Below are 14,720 nucleotides of genomic sequence, written 5' to 3'. Positions count from 1 at the left end.
ATGAAATACCATTATTATTACTATGCGAACAACTCCCAGGGCAGCCAGGCCTCAGGCGGCTTCCTTCTGGGCCCAGGGGTAATTTGTTTTAGGAGACATTTGTGCCTGATGGAGGATGAGCCGGGGAAGGCCCCGCAGGAACTGTGGTGGTTGGGTCTATTTATTTATTTTTATTTTACCTGTACAAATTTATTCTATTTATTTTCTTTTGTTAATATGTTTTGTTTTGTTCCCTGTCTCCCCCTTCTAGACTGTGAGCCCACTGTTGGGTAGGGACCGTCTCTATGTGTTGCCAACTTGGACTTCCCAAGCGCTTAGTCCAGCGCTCCGCACACAGTCAGCGCTCAATAAATACGATTGATTGATTGATTGATTGATTGATGGAATGACATCTTGGGGAAAATCTTGGATCCCGGTCTTGGGAAAAGCCTTTCATAACCCGCTGGGGCGCGGCTTGGAATTCGTGCCTCTCCGGACCGGGTAGTGGGTCACTACCACTTAGGGAAGCAGCGTGGCTCAGTGGAAAAGAACAAGGGCTTTGGAGTCAGAGGTCATGGGTTCAAATCCCGGCTCCGCCAATTGCCAGCTGTGTGACTTTGGGCAAGTCGCTTAACTTCTCTGGGCTTCAGTTACCTCATCTGTAAAATGGGGATTAAGACTGTGAGCCCCCCGTGGGACAACCTGATCACCTTGTAACCTTCCCAGCACTTAGAAGAGTGCTTTGCACATAGTAAGCGCTTAATAAATGCCATTATTATTATTATTATTGTTACTGTCCGTGTCTCCTGCAGAAGCCCAGATGATTTTACCAGAATTGTAGCCTTTTTTTTTTTGGTTTCCTTTTTCTGTTGCCTTTTACACTGACTCACACTGAGTCATCCCTCCCCTTTCTTTCCCCGCCTCCTCAAAAATAACCCCGCGAAGGGGGAACTGGGAGAGTCGTGAAGGAATTCCTCATATTCCACGGGCGCAACCTGAGGGGGCGGTCCGGCCCATTCCCGCCTCTCCCTCCCTCTGGAGGCGGAGGGTGCCGGGATCCGCGGATCCTTGTCCGGACGGACAGATTCACCCTGCTGGGATGTAGCCCGGGCGCTTCTCTGGGGAGCAGAAGTACCGAGTGAGTATCTTTGTCTTGCTCTAACAGAATTTAGAGGGGATTATTGGGCTTAACTTCCCAAGCGCTTAGTACAGTGCTCTGCACACAGTGAGCGCTCAATAAATGCGATTGATTGATTCAGTCGTATTTAGGCTCGCAGTCTAGAGCTCTAGAAATGAAAATACGATGGATTGATTGATTCAGTCGTATTTAGGCTCACAGCCTAGAGATCTATAAATGAGGTAACCGAGGCACAGAGAAGTGCTTAGAGAAGCAGCGTGGCTCAGTGGGAAAGAGCCCGGGCTTTGGAGCCAGAGGTCATGGGTTCAAATCCCGGCTCTGCCAATTGTCAGCTGTGTGACTTGCCCAAAGTCACTTCTCTGTGCTCAGTTCCCTCATCTGTAAAATGGGGATGAAGCCTGTGAGCCCCACGTGGGACAACTTGATCACCTTGTATCTCCCCCCAGCGCTTAGAACAGTGCTCTGCACATAGTAGGCGCTTAACAAATGCCATCATTATTATTATTATTATTATTAACGTCCTTCACATCAAACTTAGAGGTTCTTAATAATAATAAGGATGGCATTTATTAAGCGCTTACTATGTGCCAAGCACTGTTCTAAGCGCTGGGGGGGTTACAAAGTGATCAGGTTGTCCCACGGGGGGCTCACAGCGTGGCTCAGCGGAAAGAGGCCGGGCTTTGGAGTCAGAGGTCAGGGGTTCCATTCCCGGCCCCGCCACTTGTCAGCTGCGTGACTCTGGGCAAGTCACTTCACTTCTCTGGGCCTCAGTTCCCTCATCTGTAAAATGGGGATGAAAACTGTGAGCCCCCCGTGGGACAACAGTCTTCTAGACTGTGAGCCCACTGTTGAGTAGGGACTGTCTCTATATGTTGCCAACTTGTACTTCCCAAGTGCTTAGTACAGTGCTCTGCACACAGTAAGTGCTCAATAAATGTGATTGATTGATTTTTTTTTATAATGGCATTTGTTAAGCGCTTACTATGTGCAAAGCAGTGTTCTAAGCGCTGGGGGGATACAAGGTGATCAGGTTGTCCCACGTGGGGCTCACAGTCTTAATCCCCGTTTTACAGATGAGGAAACTGAGGCTCAGAGAAGTTAAGTGACTTGCCCAAGGTCGCACAGCAGACATGTGGCGGAGTCAGGATTCGAACCCATGACCTCTGACTCCAAAGCCCGGGCTCTTTCCACTGAGCCATGCTGCTTCAGGTTGATTGACAACCTGATGACCTAGTAGCCTCCCCAGTGCTTAGAACAGTGGTTAGCACATAGTAAGCGCTTAATAAATGCCATCATCATTATTATTATTATCATTCATCCCCATTTTCCAGATGAGGTAACTGAGGTCCAGAGAAGTGAAGTGACTTGCCCAAAGTCACACAGCTGCCAAGTGAGCCCACTGTTGGGTTGGGACCGTCTCTCTATGGTGCCAACTTGTGCTTCCCAAGCGCTTAGTACAGTGCTCTGCACACAGTAAGCGCTCAATAAAGACGATTGAATGAATGAAAGTGGTGGAGCCGGGATTTGAACCCACGACCTCTGACTCCAAAGCCCGGGCTCTTTCCACTGAGCCACGCTGCTTCTCTAGAAGTTCTTAGAGAAGTTCGGGTTCTTCAGAGCTCCTCGTTCATCTCCTCCGCAGTGAGACTTTTATTATAGTCATTCATTCAGTCGTGTTTATTTTTTTTAATGGCATTTATTAAGCGCTTACTATGTGCAAAGCACTATTCTAAGCGCTGGGGAGGTTACAAGGTGATCAGATCGTCCCACGGGGGGCTCACAGTTTTAATCCCCATTTGACAGTTGAGGTAACGGAGGCACAGAGAAGTTAAGTGACTTGCCCAAAGTCACACAGCTGGCAGTTTATTGAGCGCTTACTGTGTGCTGAGCACTGTACTAAGCGTTTGGGAAGTAGCTAGCTTTCTTCCTCCCTTCCAAGCCCTACTGAAAGCCCACCTCCTCCAGGAGGCCTTCCCAAACTGAGCCCCCCCTTTTCCTCTCCTCCCCATCCCCTCCGCCCTCCCTCCTTCCCCTCCCCACATCGCTTGTGTCCATATGTCCATATTTATCATCCTATTTATTTTATTAATGTTGTGTCTATATCTATAATTCTATTTATATTGATGGTACTGATACCTGTCCACTTGTCTTGTTTTGTTGTCTGTCTCCCCACTTCTAGACTGTGGGACTGTTGTTGGGTAGGGACTGTCTCTATCTGTTGCCAAATTGTACTTTCCAAGCGCTTAGTCCAGTGCTCTGCAGACAGTAAGTGCTCAATAAATACGATTGATTGATTAATTGCTCTGCACACAGTCAGCGCTCAGTAAATACCATTCTATTTATTTTATTTTGTTAATATGTTTGGTTTTGTTGTCTGTCTCCCCCTTCTAGACTGTGAGCCCACTGTTGGGTAGGGACCATCTCTATATGTTGCCAACTTGGACTTCCCAAGCACTTAGTACAGTGCTCTGCACACAGTAAGCACTCAATAAATACGATTGAATGATTGACTGAATGAATGGAAGGTGGTGAAACCGGGATTAGAACCCAGTTCCTTCCGACTCCCAGTGCCTGCCTGCCAATTGGTTGTATTAATAATAATACTAATGTTGGTATTTGTTAAGCGCTTACTACGTGCAAAGCACTGTTCTAAGCGCTGGGGTAGATACAAGGTAATCAGGTTGTCCCACGAGGGGCTCACAGTCTTCATCCCCATTTTCCAGATGAGGGAACTGAGGCCCAGAGAAGTGAAGTGACTTGCCCAAAGTCACACAGCTGACAAGTGGAGGAGCCGGGATTTGAACCCACGACCCCTGACTCCAAAACCCGGGCTCTTTCCACTGAGCCGCGCTGCTTTGTATTGGCACCAACAGAGTATTCCAGCTTCACTTTGGGATCAGAAAAAAGAAGAGGGGGAAAGTCTAGGATTTTGGGGTGGTGCCGTTAGAGTCCAGAAATGAGCCAAGTTCTTGATTTTCCCAAGGGCAGCAGGATTAATCTTTCAATCAATCAATCAGTCGCATTTATTGAGCGCTTAGTGTGTGCAGAGCACTGTACTAAGCGCTTGGGAAGTCCAAGTTGGCAAAATGTAGAGACAGTCCCTACCCAACAGCGGGCTCACAGTCTAGAAGGGGGAGACAGACAACAAAACCAAACCTATTAACAAAATAAAATAAATAGAATAGATATGTACAAGTAAAATAAATAGATAGAGTACTTTGGGAGGTCTCAAGTGTGCACCCAAGGCACTGAGGACCTGTAATTTTCCAGATCCCGGAAGCAGCAGGGCCTAGAGGAAAGAGCCCAGACCTGGGATTGTAAGCGCTTAGTACAGTGCTCTGCACACAGTAAGCGCTCAATAAATACGGTTGATTGATTGGGATTCAGAGGACCAGAGTTCTAAACCCGCTCCGCTTCCCGTCTGCTGTGTGCCCTTAGGCAAGTCACTTGCCTTCTCTGTGTCTCAGTTACATCGTCTATTAAAGGGGGCTTAAGGCTGTGAGCCCCATGTGGGACAGGGACTGTGTCCTACCTGATTATCTTGTATCTACCCCAGTGCTTAGTACAGTGAAGCAGCGGAGCAGCTCAGTGACTCAGTGGAAAGAGCCCGGGTTTTGGAGTCAGAGGTCATGGGTTCAAATCCCAGCTCCGCCAAATGTCAGCTTTGTGACTTTGGGCAAGTCACTTCACTTCTCTGGGCCTCAGTTACCTCCTCTGGAAAATGGGGATTAATATGTTTGGTTTTGTTCTCTGTCTCCCCCTTTTAGACTGTGAGCCCACTGTTGGGTAGGGACCGTCTCTATATGTTGCCAGCTTGGACTTCCCAAGCGCTTAGTCCAGTGCTCTGCACACAGTAAGCGCTCAATAAATACGATTGATTGATTGATTGATTAAAACTGTGAGCCCCCAATGGGACAACCTGATCACCTTGTGACCTTTCCAGCGCTTAGAAGCAGCGAGAGAAGCAGCGTGGCTCAGTGGAAAAAGCCCGGGCTTTGGAGTCAGAGGTCACGGGTTCAGATCCTGCCTCCGCCCATTGCCTGCTGTGCGACCTTGGGCAAGTCACTTCACTTCTCTGTGCCTCAGTTCCTTCATCTGTAAAATGGGGGATAAGACTGTGAGCCCCCCCCGTGGGATAACCTGATTACCTTGTAACCTCCCCAGCGCTTAGAACAGCGCTTTGCACATAGTAAGCGCTTAATAAATGCCATTATCATCATCATCATCATTAGAACAGTGCTTTGCACATAGTAAGCGCTTAATAAATGCCATTATCATCATCATCATTAGAACAGTGAGCCCACTGTTGGGTAGGGACTGTCCCTATATGTTGTCAACTTGTACTTCCCAAGCGCTTAGTACAGTGCTCTGCACACAGTAAGCGCTCAATAAATACGATTGATGAGGAACAGTGCTTTGCACATAGTAAGCGCTTAATAAATGCCATTATCATCATCATCATTAGAACAGTGCTTTGCACATAGTAAGCGCTTAATAAATGCCATTATTATTATTATTATAGTGGCTGGCACGTAGTAAGTGCTTAACAAATACCCGCTCCCCCTCAAAAATTCCCAATCCGCCTGACCTTTGATGAATTTCTCTTAAAGAGCTGAAGGTGGGTGAGACTGATCTGGGTCGAATGCAGACGGCATTCAAAGCAGACAAATATTAGTCCCCTCAGCTCATTTCCGAAAGAATGCCATTGCAATTTCAACCGTGCATTCCAAGGAGATTCTCCTGGCGGGGAGCAACCCCGAGGGGAGGAAAAGAATGATTATTGTTTATGCTCTGCCATATTTCCATACTTTATAGGGACTCGTGACTGTGGAATTCTTCTGGCAATTTTGTTTTTCCGAATTTTTGACCTGAGGCCAGCGATCATTTGGCACGCGGTCCTCGAGCTCCTTTTAAATGAAAAAGAAAGCGTTGCAGAGCGGTTACCTCCGTATCACCAAACCGGAGTTTTCCATAAAAAGAACCCCAAGACAAAACCCTAAAAATCCACTAGATTTACAATTTGTATGTCGTAGGTACTCCGTTCCCATCTTTTCTCCAGTCTCATTTTATCCTTGTTTAACTGGCATTGGGGGTATTTAAAAATGATGTGGGAGCGTCAGAGAAGCGCTAATTTCTTGATTCTTTTCATCGAAAAACTCTTTAAATCTATTAAGAGTTGGTATCTGTTGAACGCTGTCGGTATGGCAGAGCACTGTACTAAGTGCTTGGGAGAGGACAGGTGAATAGGTAGACTAATCCCTGCTCAAATGCCTTATAAGTAGGAATATTCCCTTCCTCCCTCCCAGTTTGTTCTCCGATCATCATCATCGATCGTATTTATTGAGCGCTTACTATGTGCAGAGCACTGTACTAAGCGCTTGGGAAGTACAAATTGGCAACATATCTAGCCAGAATCCCTGATGGAAGTTTTGTGAACGCTTTCCAGATTCCTCTCTCCCCAGATACTCTGCAGGTGGCTAGAAATCCTCTTTGGCAACTAAAATCAGAAATTCCATCTTGTTCATCTTTGGCAGGTTTCGGGAAAAGTCCGGAACCGCCCCTCCCCGCCCGGAGAGTAAGCCTCTTTCCCAGTAATCAGAAAAGATCCAAAAATGTAGTCCGAGAAATCCTGTGAACGCTTTTTTTGTGTGTGCAAGTTCTTTATACTGGCTGCTGGTCTTCAAGATTTATCCCTTCCTTTAGAAAAATCCCAATCTTCATTTACTGCATTGAAAATTCATTTCGTTCCTGGCATTTAGTACAGTATTCTGCCTTCATTCATTCAGCCATATTTATTAAGCGCTTGGAAAGTAGAGAAGCAGCGTGGCTCAGTGGAAAGAGCCCGGGTTTGGGAGTCACTGGTCGTGGGTTCAAATCCCGGCTCCGCTGCTTGCCAGCTGTGTGACTTTGGGCGAGTCGCCTCACTTCTCTGGGCCTCAGTTCCCTCATCTGTAAAATGGGGATGAAGACTGTGAGCCCCTTGTGGGACAACCTGATCACCTTGTAACCTCCCCAGCGCTTAGAACAGTGCTTGGCACATAGTAAGCGCTTAACAAATACCAAAATTATTATTATTCATTCATGCATTCAATCGTATTTATTGAGTGCTTACTGTGTGAAGAACACTGTACTAAGCGCTTGGGAAGTACAAGTTATTATCATCAATCGTATTTATTGAGCGCTTACTGTGTGCAGAGCACTGTACTAAGCGCTTGGGAAATACAAGTTGGCAACATAGAGAGACGGTCCCTACCCAACAACGGGAACAGGGACTGTGTCTGACCTGATTATCTTGTATCGACCCTGGCGCTTAGTACAGTATAGTAGTACTGTAATCCCGGCTCCGCCGACTGTCAGCTGTGTGACTTATGTTGCCAACTTGTACTTCCCAAGCGCTTAGTCCAGTGCTCTGCACACAGTAAGCGCTCAATAAATACGATTGATTGATAAATACGATTGATTGATTTGGGCAAGTCACTTAACTTCTCTATGCCTCAGTTACCTCATCTGTAAAGTGGGGATTAAAACTGTGAGCCCCCCACGGGACAACCCTATCACCTTGTAACCTCCCCAGCATTTAGAACAGTGCTTGGCGCATAGTAAGCGCTTAACAAATACCATCATTATTATTATTATTATTACAGTGCACAAAGCACTTAACAAGTGCCACCGTTATTATTATCCAGTATCTGAATCTAATTCTGGTTGTCCTTGGCTAGGCCTGGACCCTCCGAAATCAGCTCTGTCTTCCAAAGGCCGCGTTCATTGTTTTTCATGGCACTAGAATAACTTTTTTCCCATCTGGCGTTCAGTGCCCTTCTCTGCCTCCTAAAATCGCTCGTACTTCCAAAATAAGCAGCCGGGAGACTGATGTGTGTACTTGCAGCGAGCCGATGCTATCATAAATACTGTTTGTTAGGATGATTTCTCGTCAAGAAAAAGGAAAGCCTCTCTTACTCTCCCCAAAGAAAAGGTCGGTTATAAATATAGTTTTACTAGGGTTTCTTTTTCGTTCGTTTTAACGCAACTGTCGTCTCCTAGATGCATTAGATATTCTGCTTTTTTATGGTATTTGTCAATAACAATAATAATGATGGTATTTGTTAAGCGCTTAAGCGCTTAGTATATGTCAGGCACTGTACTAAGCGCTGCGATAGATACAAGCTAATCAGGTTAGATGCCCCACGTGGGACCTGAGCTCATGTCCCATGTGGGGCTCACAGTCTTACTCCCCATTTTACAGATGAGGGAACTGAGGCACAGAGTGGTTGCGACTTGCCCGAGTTCGCATCGCAGACAAGTGGCGGAGCCGGGATTAGAATCCAGGTCCTTCTGACCTCTGGACCCGTGCGCTATCCATTAGACGACACTGCTTCTCAGGCAATTATCCACCTTTGAGAGCAGTTAACTTTTGTTTCTTCAGTTTGGTCTGAATCCTCAGGGAACTGAGGCACGGCACTTACGTACATATCCGTAATTTACTTACTTATCTTAATGTCTGTCTCCCCGTCTAATAATTCAATCGTATTTACTGAGCGCTTACTGTGTGCAGAGCACTGTACTAAGCGCTACTAATAAAAATAATGATGGTTTTTGTTAAGCGCTTACTATGTTCCAAGCACCGTCCTAAGCGCTGGGGGGGATACAAGGTGATCAGGTTGTTCCACGTGGGGCTCACAGTCTTAATCCCCATTTTCCAGATGAGGTCACTGAGGCTCAGAGAGGTGAAGTGACTTGCCCAAGCAGACATGTCCCGTCTAATAATAATAATGATGGTTTTTGTTAAGCGCTTACTATGTTCCAAGCACCGTCCTAAGCGCTGGGGGGGATACAAGGTGATCAGGTTGTTCCACGTGGCGCTCACAGTTTTAGTCCCCATTTTCCAGATGAGGTCACTGAGGCTCAGAGAAGTGAAGTGACTTGCCCAAGCAGACATGGGGCGGAGCCGGGATTTGAACTCATGACCTCTGACTCCCAAGCCCGGGCTCTTGCCATTGAGCTACGCTGCTTCTAGACTGCAAACTCACTGTGGGCAGGGAATGTGTCTGTTTATTGTTGTATTGTCCTCTCCCTGTGTTGAGTTTTTTTTTTTGGTTTTTTTTTTTAGTGACATTTGTTAAGCGCTTACTATGTGCAAAGCACTGTTCTAAGCGCTGGGGAGGTTACAAGGTGATCGGGTTGTCCCACGGCGGGGGCTCACAGTCTTAATCCCCATTTTCCAGATGAGGTAACTGAGGCCCAGAGAAGTGAAGTCTTCTAGGCTGTGAGCCCGCTGTTGGGTAGGGACCGTCTCTATGTGTTGCCGACTTGTACTTCCCAAGGGCTTAGTACAGTGCTCTGCACACAGTAAGCGCTCAATAAATATGATCGATAGATTGATTGATTGAAGTGACTTGCCCAAAGTCACACAGCTGACAATCGGCAGAGCCGGGATTTGAACCCATGACCTCTGACTCCAAAGCCCAGGCTCTTTCCACTGAGCCACGCTGCTTCTCCAACATGGGCTAATGACATTTTCCACTTAATGTATATGATCAGGCTCAACCCAATCCCCAGTCAGCTTTCCAGATTTTCCAGATGAAGAGATTTTCCTATCCACGAATCTCCCATGGAGTGGCAAAGCCGTTCGGAATCTCTGCCTCGTTTTCCTCTCCCTCTAAATTTCCCATCCCCTTTCCCCTCTTTCGCAATGCCCGGTGTCCTTGGGATTGACCCCGAGTCCATTTGTGAATTGTCTCAGAGCCATGGGATCGGCTGGCAGGCCGGCCAAGAGGCGTCTCGAACAGCCTCCGAATAATAATAATAATAATAATAATAATAATGGCATTTATTAAGCACTTACTATGTGCAAAGCACTGTTCTAAGCACTGGGGAGGATACAAGGTGATCAGGTTGTCCCTCGGGGGGCTCACAGTCTTAATCCCCATTTTACAGATGAGGTAACTGAGGCCCTGGGAAGTTAAGTGACTTGCCCAAAGTCACACAGCTGACAAGTGGCGGAGCCGGGATTTGAACCCATGACCTCTGACTCCAAAGCCCGGGCTCTTTCCACTGGGCCACGCTGCTTCTCCGAATGTCCTGGTGGCAGTGGGGAGGGGAAACTGACAGAAATGGGGGACTCTGGGATGGTCAAGGGAGGCAGTGTTCAGTACATAGTAAGTGCTTAGCAAGTACCGTTATTATTATTCATTAAGGGACTCACCCAAGGTCACACAGCAGCAGACAAGTGGCAGAGCCCGGATTCTTAACAATAATAATAATAATAGTATTTGTTGAGCGCTTGCTGTGTGCCAAACACTGTTCTAAGCGCTGTTTTGTTGTCTGTCTCCCCCTTCTAGACTGTGAGCCCATTGTTGGGTAGGGACCGTCTCTAGATGTCACCAAACTGTACTTCCCAAGCGCTCAGTACAGTGCTCTGCACACAGTAAGCGCTCAATAAATCCGATTGAATGAATGAATGAACATATTGTACATATTTATTACTCTATTGTACTTGTACTTCCCTTCCCCACAGCACGTGTATATATGTATATATGTTTGTACATATTTATTACTCTATTTATTTATTTATTTTACTTGTACACTGTTTGATTGATTGATTGTTAATAATCCGGGCTCTGCCACTTGTCTGGGTTGGGAAGCCAACTTGTCCTTCCCAAGCGCTTAGTACAGTGCTCTGCACACAGTAAGCACTCAATAAATACAATTGATTGATTAAGCACTTACTATTTGCAAGCACTGTTCTAAGCACTGAGCACTGTTCTAAGCGCTGAATTTAGATCCATATCCTTCATTTATTGATTTCTCTTTGTGTCTGTCTCCCCGTCTAAACTGGCAGCTTCTTGTGGGCAGGGAGTGTGTCTACCAACTCTGTTATATTGCCCTCTCCCAAGTTCATTCGTTCACTCATTCAATCGTACAGCGTGGCTCAGTGGAAAGAGCCCGGGCTTTGGAGTCAGAGGTCATGGGTTCGAATTCCGGCTCTGCCACATGTCTGCTGTGTGACCTTAGGCAAGTCACTTAACTTCTCTGAGCCTCAGTTACCTCATCTGTAAAATGGGGATTAAAACTGTGAGCCCCACATGGGACAACTTGATCATCTTGTACCCCTCCCAGTGCTTAGAACAGTGCTTTGCACATAGCAAGCGCTTAACAAATGCATTATTATTATTATTACTGTGTGCAGAGCACTGTACAAAGCACTTGGGAAGTACAAGTTGGCAACACATAGAGACGGTCCCTACACAACAGTGGGCTCACAGTCTAAAAAGTATTTGTTAAGTGCTTACTATGTGCAAAGCACTGTTCTAAGCATTGGGGGGATACAAGGTGATCAGGTTGTCCCCCGTGGGTCTCGCAGTCTTAATCCCCATTTTACAGATGAGGGAACTGAGGCCCAGAGAAGTGAAGTGACTAGCCCAAAGTCACACAGCTGACAGCCGGCGGAGTCGGGATTTGAACCCATGACCTCCGACTCCAAAGCCCGGGCTTCTTCCACTGAGCCACGCTGCTTCTCTAATAAATGCCATTATTATTATTATTATTATTAAATGCCCTGGGACTAAGGGAGGGGTGAATACAAGGAGTGCAAATCCAAGCCCAGACAGAGATTGGAAGCGTTGGGAATTTGGGATTTTGGAAGTCTAAAACCGTTGTCTCACGGGTGCTTAGCAAAGGTCCTGAAAAATTACTGCTCTTAGCATTTGACTTATTGCGGAAAACTGCCAGTTCCCTGTATTAGAATTGCCAGGGTCTAAGGTGGGGAAAGATGCTTGTTACCATGGTTTCCCACACCTCTCTTTGTTTCAAGCAGTAAGCCTAGCAGGGCCCCAAGAGGCATCTACTACTTAAATTAATTTTTCATTTCAAAGCGATGTGCCTTAGCCCAGGCTGGTGTTTCCTAGCAGCAGCTTCAAATCCACGAGAGGAACGTAAGCTTCTCGAGGGCAGGGATCACGTATAGTAAGTAACTAGTGTCTTTGAGAGAGATCTTGAGGGTATTGAAGAAGCTTTTGAAGCTTTAGAAGCTTTCCAGGTTTTCATATCTACTCACGAATCTCCCATGGAGTGGCAAAGCCGTTAGGAATCTCTGCCTCGTTTTCCTTTCCCTCTAAATTTCCCTCTAAATTTCGAAAGCTGTAGAAGCCTTCTAGACTATGAGCCCACTGTTGGGCAGGGACCGTCTCTATATGTTGCCAACTAGGACTTCCCAAGCGCTTAGTACAGTGCTCTGCACACAGTAAGCGCTCAATAAATACGATTGATTGATTGATTTTGATATTGCCAAACTTAATTAGAAGAGAAAGAGTCCCAACAGATAGTATTATCATGATTGTAAACGAAAAAAATTAATTCGTTCTCCCCCTTCTAGACTGTGAGCCTGTTGTTGGGTAGGGACCGTCTCTCTAGGTTGCCAACTTGTACTTCCCAAGCGCTTAGTACAGTGCTGTGCACACAGTAAGCGCTCAATAAATACGATTGATTATGATATTGCCAAACTTAATTAGAAGAGAAAGAGTCCCAACAGATAGTATTATCATGACTGTAAACGAAAAAAATTAATTAGTTCTCCCCCTTCTAGACTGTGAGCCTGTTGTTGGGTAGGGGCCGTCTCTATAGGTTGCCAACTTGGACTTCCCAAGCGCTTAGTACAGTGCTCTGCACACAGTAAGCGCTCAATAAATGCGATTGATTGATTGATTTTGATATTGCCAAACTTAATTAGAAGAGAAAGAGTCCCAACAGATAGTATTATCATGATTGTAAACAAAAAAATAAATTAGTTCTCCCCCTTCTAGACTGTGAGCCTGTTGTTGGGTAGGGGCCGTCTCTTTAGGTTGCCAACTTGTACTTCCCAAGCGCTTAATACAGTGCTCTGCACACAGTAAGTGCTCAATAAATGCGATTGATTGATTTTGATATTGCCAAACTTAATTAGAAGAGAAAGAGTCCCAACAGATAGTATTATCATGATTGTAAACGAAAAAAATTAATTAGTTTTCCCCCTTCTAGACTGTGAGCCTGTTGTTGGGTAGGGGCCGTCTCTATAGGTTGTCACCTTGGACTTCCCAAGCGCTTAGTACAGTGCTCCGCACACAGTAAGCGCTCAATAAATACTATTGATTGATTTTGATATTGCCAAGCTTAATTAGAAGAGAAAGAGTCCCAACAGATAGTATTATCATGACTGTAAACGAAAAAAATTAATTAGTTCTCCCCCTTCTAGACTGTGAGCCTGTTGTTGGGTAGGGGCCGTCTCTATAGGTTGCCAACTTGGACTTCCCAAGCACTTAGTACAGTGCTCTGCACACAGTAAGCGCTCAATAAATACTATTGATTTTGATATTGCCAAACTTAATTAGAAGAGAAAGAGTCCCAACAGATAGTATTATCATGATTGTAAACGAAAAAAATTAATTCATTCTCCCCCTTCTAGACTGTGAGCCTGTTGTTGGGTAGGGGCCGTCTCTATAGGTTGCCAACTTGGACTTCCCAAGCGCTTAGTACAGTGCTCTGCACACAGTAAGCGCTCAATAAATACGATTGATTGATTGATTTTGATATTGCGAAGAGAAAGAGTCCCAACAGATAGTATTATCATGATTGTAAACGAAAAAAATTAATTCGTTCTCCCCCTTCTAGACTGTGAGCCTGTTGTTGGGTAGGGGCCGTCTCTATAGGTTGCCAACTTGTACTTCCCAAGCGCTTAGTACAGTGCTCTGCACACAGTAAGCGCTCAATAAATACGATTGATTTTGATATTGCCAAACTTAATTAGAAGAGAAAGAGTCCCAACAGATAGTATTATCATGATTGTAAACGAAAAAAATTAATTAGTTTTCCCCCTTCTAGACTGTGAGCCTGTTGTTGGGTAGGGGCCGTCTCTGTAGGTTGCCAACTTGGACTTCCCAAGCGCTTAGTACAGTGCTCCGCATACAGTAAGCACTCAATAAGTCCGATTGAATGAATGATGATTGTGGTATCTGTTAAGCGCTTACTGTGGGTCCAGCACTGTTCTAAGCGCTGGGGGAGACCCAATCCCTGTCTCACGTGGGGCTCCCCGTTTGCAATATCAGCGTTGGACACGTGCAATTAGCTACGGGAACATAATGAAATCATCGTGTCTCTCTGTAATAATGTATAGCTCATATTTCGAGCGACATAGTAAGTACGCTTACAAAGAAGAGCAGCGTGGCCCCATGGGAAAGAGACGTGGGTTCTCATCCCGGATCTTCCGCTGGCATGCTGGGTGACCTTGGACAAGTCACCTCACTTCTCTGGACCTCAGTTTCCTCCTCGGGAAAATGGGGATTCGTCTCTTTCCCTCTTAGGCGGCCAGCCCCATGTGGGGCGGGGGCCGTGTCTGACCCGATTAAGCTGTATTGACCCCAGCGTTGGACACACAGTGAGCGATGGAGCGTTTAACAGATATCACAGTCATAATGAGAAGCAGCGTGGCTCAGGGGAAAGAGCCCGGGCTTTGGAGCCAGAGGTCGTGGGTTCAAATCCCGGCTCTGCCAGTTGTCACTGTGTGACTTTAGGCAAGTCACTTCGCCCACTGTTGGGTAGGGACTGTCTCTATAAGTTGCCAACTTGTACTTCC

General features: G+C 46.1%; 1 protein-coding gene across 4 annotated transcripts in view; it reads left to right on the top strand.

The window, feature by feature from the left end:
• Positions 1-14,720, top strand: part of PKIG (cAMP-dependent protein kinase inhibitor gamma) — a 95,873-nt gene that overhangs the window by 12,406 nt on the left and 68,747 nt on the right. Inside the window, exon 1 of one of the 4 annotated variants that reach the window (XM_038750263.1) lies at positions 972-1,117. The exons of 1 other annotated variant lie outside the window; for it this stretch is intronic. The gene's annotated coding sequence lies outside the window, so the exon portion shown is untranslated. Of the gene's footprint in view, positions 1-971; positions 1,118-8,040; positions 8,091-14,720 lie in introns of those variants that run through there. 2 more of the 4 variants (XM_038750268.1, XM_038750266.1) reach the window with 2 other exon arrangements.

Source organism: Tachyglossus aculeatus, chromosome 8 (genome assembly GCF_015852505.1).
Source record: "Tachyglossus aculeatus isolate mTacAcu1 chromosome 8, mTacAcu1.pri, whole genome shotgun sequence".
NCBI classification, from domain to species: domain Eukaryota; kingdom Metazoa; phylum Chordata; class Mammalia; order Monotremata; family Tachyglossidae; genus Tachyglossus; species Tachyglossus aculeatus.
This window is presented reverse-complemented; position numbering and strand designations above follow the sequence as displayed.